Here is a 6,504-nt window from a genome sequence, read left to right as displayed (position 1 = left end):
TTGAAACTATTTTAAACACTTTTTTCTTGTACTCCTTATAATTTTATCTTTTAAGGTTGTAAATATTTGTGCACGGGTGACTATTATGATTATTAATCAACTGAGTTAAGTGGAAATAAATTTTGAAGATGAAATTAAAGTATTAATTTTGATGTATCTTTATCTGAGTTTTGGGATATTGTTATTAATGAGATTCAATATAATGCCATTAGTAATTCACAATGATAATATTCAAAATACTTGACAAAAAAGAATGGTCAACGTAAGATATTTGAAACAAATAAATATTTTGTCCTCTATGATATATCAAATCACTCCTTTTAAATTCCTTAATAATAAACCTAAAGTCTTACTCTTTTATAGTGAAAAGTTCCTTAAATAGAAGTCTTATTAGATACTTCTAAGCATTTAGAGATCAACTAGACACAAAGCTAAACATTTTAAAAAAAATTAGGGGTTAAACTTTTAAGTTAACTTAATTTAAGAAACTTATGATTTTTATATTATCAAGAGTTTAATTGAGCTACGTCAATTCAATCTAGTGGACCCAAGAATTGAACCAAACAAAACGAACTAGTTAGTAACATGATTTAGTGGAAGCATTTTCATGCAAAGTAGAAGCAATAATGGAGGGTTTGAAATAATATAGTTTTCACCCCTTGTTTCTCGAGTGAATATTGAAATAATATAGTTTTCGTGTTAAGTTTTGCACGGAAGAAAGAAAGACGGGGATGTAAAGTATTATTTCAATTTGTTTGTAATATACAACAATATATAAATTAACTATAAGAAATATATAAAATTACATGTTCTTCGAGAGCTTCAATCAACATTGGAGGGTTACTTCTGCAACCACTCTAAAGGTGCTCAAGATCACAACGAGTTAGATAAAACAGCTCTAGAACTTTGAATCCAATAACTTGTGTTTGACTATCTTGTGGAATCTGCATAAAATAGGAAAACCATTCCAAAATAAATTTTTACAAGGGGTTCTATGGTGTAGTGGTTAGCACTTTGGACTTTGAATCCAATAACTTGTGTTTGACTATCTTGTGGAATCTGCATAAAATAGGAAAACCATTCCAAAATAAATTTTTACAAGGGGTTCTATGGTGTAGTGGTTAGCACTTTGGACTTTGAATCCAACGACTTGGGTTCTACTCCCGGTAGGACCTTTGACAACACAAGACATCTTAAAACAAAACGGTGTTACCACTTCCCATGAGTGCATAGGTGGCGTTGTCATAATCGTGGCATCCTGCTAGCAAATCGTGGTGCAGGCTGCTCATGGTACATATACCATAGCATCCCACCTAAAGAGAAATAGGGGCCTCTATGCATAATGTCTTGGGTCAAGCTTGGAACTTATAAGTTCTTAGGAATAGCGACCAAGGGTACATCTGGGGAATCTATTACTTTAGGGATACCACTTACTCCCAAACTTCATTACCTTATATAACCTCCCGGGAAAAGGATTCATACAACATTTCATAAAATAAGATCTACTGAGAAAACCAGAGAAAAGGTCATAGGAGGATTCATACAACATTTCATAAAATAAGATCTACTGAGAGAGAAAAGGTCAACTTTTGAACTGAACTGTGGCCGTATCATCGTTTTCTTCCTCTGAACTGAAATAAGATGCACATTTTTCGCATCGCCGCCATCTGAAACTCGGCCTGTACAGCCACATTTACAGTGTTTCTCTCCTCGATTTCTTCGTGAAACTTAAAGATGGATGTTACAAGAAAGGGCTTGGGATTTATTTGATAACTTATCGTGGATCGTAGCCTAAGACATTCGCTACCAAAGTTCATCCAAAATCTGATTTATCGCTGGAGATAAAACAAAGGATTTCTTATTGAAACAAAGGATTTCTTATTGGGTAGCCGATTCTAGGGGTTTCAAGGTTCTATTTCTTCATTGAACCTCTTCCATATCTTATCTTCAGGCTAAAGGAATTGGTTTGTACGAACGTCTTTGAGTGTAGGACCTTAATTTCCAGAAATCGTTCTCGGTATGCAACTCACTCGAAATGCCAGATTTTCAATCTCGTGGGTAGCTTATTCTACGACGTTTTAGCTCTGGATTCCTTAATCAAGTTTACTCCACTTCTTCCTCTGAAGCTAGAGGAATCCTTAATTTGAAGGAAAAGAGATCGTATACAGGAATTTTGACTCTTATCCCCAATTTAATTTTGAAACCTATTTCCTTCAATTTGGCACGCTCTCGTGGTTATTTTTCTTCGTGGTCTTCTATGGAAGCATTCCTTGGAAGTACAGAAACTGATTGGAATCATTCTTTCTCGACGAGTCATCATGTATCCTCGGGTTGGATTTTCAAGTTTTCCTTGAAGTTCTTCAATGGCGGATTGAATTGGGGGAATGGTTTCAAGGCACTTTCAGCACTCTATTCCTTCATAGAACTTGTGGGTAATCTTGTTGAGAAACGGTAGGAATAAGTTTGAAGAGAAATGGTGGAGGATTGCTCTCGAATTTGGAAGAAATCTGAGAGTAGGAGACCCATAATCTAAACGCCTATTGCCTTCGATTGGGGGATCGACCTTTCTCGATTCTTATTCCATATTGTTGCTCCTACTTTAGACTTTATAGGAGGAGCTTAAACCGACATTGAGAGCTCCAGATTCTTCGTTATTTAGAAGTTTGAAGAGAAATGGTGGAGGATTGCTCTCGAATTTGGAAGAAATCTGAGAGTAGGAGAAACACAATCTAAACGTTTATTGCCTTCAATTGGGGGATCGACCTTTCTCGATTTTTATTCCGTATTGTTGCTCCTACTTCCGACTTTATAGGAGGAGCTTAAACCGACATTGAGAGCTCCAGAATCTTCGTTATTTAGAGATCGATCTTTCTGAATAATTTTTTGGTGATATCAACTCCGATCATGGCCATTCGACCTTGGCTTTGCATACTAGTCGTTGGTTGTGATGATCCGTGCGTGTTCGTTCTAGATCATATCAAATTTTGGAGGACATCCGACGGTTGAGATTTGAGTTCGAAAGATTTTGCTCGGATGGTCACGGTAGATGCTTTGATTCTAATTAGAGTGGCATTTCTGTAATTATCCATTCTTCTAGGGGTTTTTTTGGTAATTTACCACTTTCCGAATATTTTATTATTATTTTTCTTGAAAAATCCAAAATTTTTCTACAAAATTCTCATGGCTTTTTTATCATTTTTTTTTTTATCTTGAGATTCCTTCTAGATAAGGAATTACAAATCCGGAAAGATTTTTGATAATTGATAAAATGATTTTTTTGCCCTTTTGATTTACTTTTTCGTTTCCAATCCTTTTCAAAAGGCCTTTAACTCCGTGAAATCACTTGTTAGGGTACACGAGTGACTTGACTAAGTCCTTTGTTCTTGCTTAATCCTTTAATTTTTTTCCTTTCTATCCATTGGGTCTTTCATGAGTGGCTTATTCTTATGGGAGATAATTTCCTTCATTTTTTGGGTGTTACATATACATACTCATTACAAACACAAAATAAGAAGCAGACTTAAAAGAAGAACAAAAAATACTAGATTAAAAACAGAGGTTAGTCCATGGCCCACACTCCAAAGTCCACTCTCATCCACGACCAACTCTTAGTTACTTGAAAAAAAATGATAAACATGGAGTGAGTAAAACTTAGTAAGTAGCCTACTAGTAGGTTCTTAATGGCAACCTTAATCTGACACGTGTTGAGCATGTACTGAACACTTGTTAATACAATGGATACATTACAAATTTATAATCCATCATATCAGACACTTGACTTTGAATATATTTTGAGAGTGAAACATACATTAAGCTTTTTTTTAAGTATACAAATATATAAACTTATTTATATGAATTTATTTCTAATATAAAATTGATAAATTTTTTGAAATAATTCTTTTTAATTAATGTATCATTGTCACATCGGTATCCTAGTTTTTTAAGAATGACATGTTACTATTAGTAACAGAAAAAGAAAACGGTAAGATCAGAAGAATTGGGAGAAATCTCTCATCCAATTGAAGAATGACTAAATCAAATCTAATTCAAATAACTAGATCAAATCTAATCCAAATAACTCAATCAAATCTAATCCTAACAATCCCTCCCTTAAACCGAACACTAATAGTAATCAGTTTATATCTACGACCTCATACCAAACTTCCACCAGGTAACTTCATCAATTCCCATGTGCCATTTCTGTTTATAACTCCAGATCCCTGGCTTGCCTCCATTTCTCACTCTTCAATACTTCTCTAAAGTTTACAAAGTTTGCAGGTTCAGTAGGGGTAAACATGGCTGAGCTTCATCATCTTCTTTACAAAAAAAAAAAAAACTTCTCTTATTGCATAGTCTCTCATCATCTTCTTTACAAAAAAAAAAAAAACATATCTTATTCCTTGCCTTATTCGAGCTAGGAGAGCTTGCTTCAACCAAAGAGCCAAATGAAATATTTTCCTCTGTAGTATTTTCATCGGCCGCTTCTATATCATTATTTTCATCTGCCACTTCTATATCCTTATTTTCATCTGCCGTTTCTATATCATAGAGTCTGTAAGCTTTTGACTCTTCACTAACTCCCAGCAAAACATAACTCAAACTCTTATCATCTAGCTTAGTTCTCTGAGCTGCCTCCTCTTTTTGTCTCTAAATCAACTCGAGCTCACAATATTGTTCTTCTTTCTTCCATTGCAGCTCCAGAACTAATCGTCGTTGTGTTTTTTCTACCCTTCTTCTTGTTAGAATCAATACCAGTTGTTAGGATCGCACAACAACGCACACGCTCGATCTAAATGAACACAAAGAAAAAAAGGATAGAGAAAAGTTGCAAGGAGAACTCTGGCTAAAAGGATTTTGTATTGATGACTTCAGGTATGTACAATAAGAGGGTACAGAGAATAGAAAAGTACATTTTCAAAGCTCTACCGGACCAGATATATATATGGTATAGTTTACTATAAATAGCTTTACCAGATTTAGCCATCTACTATATATAGTTATTTACAATATATAGCTTTACCAGATATAGCTTTACCATATATAGCTTTACTATATATAGCTTTACTAAATATAGCTTTACCGGATATAACCGTTGACCAAGTCATAAATAAGAATCAGGCTCCATAGCCTAACACTTCTATTCTCTTCCAGCATTTTATCTAGCTCTTCTCTCTTTTTTCGTGCTTGTTCTTCTTTTTGTCTTGTAGCAGTAAGAGCGGCTTCTTTCTCTTTCTCAAGCTGCACATCAACATCATCAAACAACTTCGTGCGACCTTCCACTATTCGCCTCTGTATTTCTAATTTAGTCTCTTCAGAGTTTAGCCTTTCTTCAACATTCTTCTGAAATAGTTCTTCCATCCTCCTAGCTGCATCTTCTTCTAACTTCTTCAACTCTATTTCACGCATTTTCTTCTCTTCTTCCTCTTTCTTAAGCTTCTCTATGGAATGATTCCGATCAGTGGATGCACGACTAGGACTGGAACTGGACGATTTGGGGAAAGGAGATAACGAGGAAGACCTACTTCTACGTTGGCGGCTGAAGGAACTTGAACGGCTGCTTCTCCTGGAATTGGTAGTGGAATGATAGGGGGAAGAACTTGGGTCCCTTCTGCTTCTCTGACTAAGGCGATAGGAATTGGAGCGGTGAGTGTAGGACAGAGACCTTGAACCACTTCTCCCCATAAGTTTCAATTGAGTTTGAACGGCTGCTACAGGTTGAGATATAGCATGCAATACGAACATTCGATTCAAAGACATCTTTGTCTCCATGATTAAGCCTCTCTCAGGATGAAACACCTTGCATGTTCCATTTTGAAACAAAAAGATAACCCCTTTGCTTGCAATTTACCAATACTCAACAAATTGTTCCTCAGGTCTGATACATAGAATACTCCTATGATTATCATTATGATTCCATTCACTTCCAGTAGTACATTACCCTTTCCAGTTAAAACCATGCTTGAGTTGTTGCCCAGCTTCACTGAATCTCTGAAACTTCCATCAAAATCTGAAAAAATATTTCTTCTTCCCACACATATGATTGCTACATCCCAAGTCAAAGAACCACATATCTTCTTTATTGGCCTTATTCATATTCACGTAAGCCTCAGCGACATCTCTTCTTGACTCTCTGCATAGTTTGTCTCATTCTCCTTGCTTTGACATTCCTATTGAAAATGTCCTAGCTTGTGACAGTTATAGCACTCTACTATGGCCTTGTTGAAGGTTTGTCTGCCTCGTCTGGTATTGCTTTGACATTTCCATTGAAAATGTCCTAGCTTGTGACAGTTATAGCACTCCACTATGGCCTTGTTGAAGGTTTGTCGTCCTCGTCCCTTTCCTATGCCTCTAAAGCTTCCACGACCTTGACTCCTTCCTCCAGCAGACTGCACAAGTGGACTCTCCATCGACATACTTTTATTATGACACAAGTAGAAGACTGCTGCTTCTAGTTTTAACTAGTTTAGGGCATGACTCTAATACCAAAATGTTAGGAACAGAAAA

General features: G+C 35.9%; 1 non-coding gene across 1 annotated transcript; it reads left to right on the top strand.

Annotated features, from left to right (window-relative positions):
• Positions 1-1,103: 1,103 nt before the first annotated feature.
• On the top strand, positions 1,104-1,175 carry TRNAQ-UUG (transfer RNA glutamine (anticodon UUG)). The gene has a single exon. It is a non-coding gene; the product is annotated as a tRNA-Gln (tRNA).
• The last annotated feature ends 5,329 nt before the right edge of the window (positions 1,176-6,504 follow it).

This window comes from Cucurbita pepo, chromosome 10, assembly GCF_057944985.1.
Source record: "Cucurbita pepo subsp. pepo isolate OVF chromosome 10, ASM5794498v1, whole genome shotgun sequence".
Classification (NCBI taxonomy): domain Eukaryota; kingdom Viridiplantae; phylum Streptophyta; class Magnoliopsida; order Cucurbitales; family Cucurbitaceae; genus Cucurbita; species Cucurbita pepo.
This window is presented reverse-complemented; position numbering and strand designations above follow the sequence as displayed.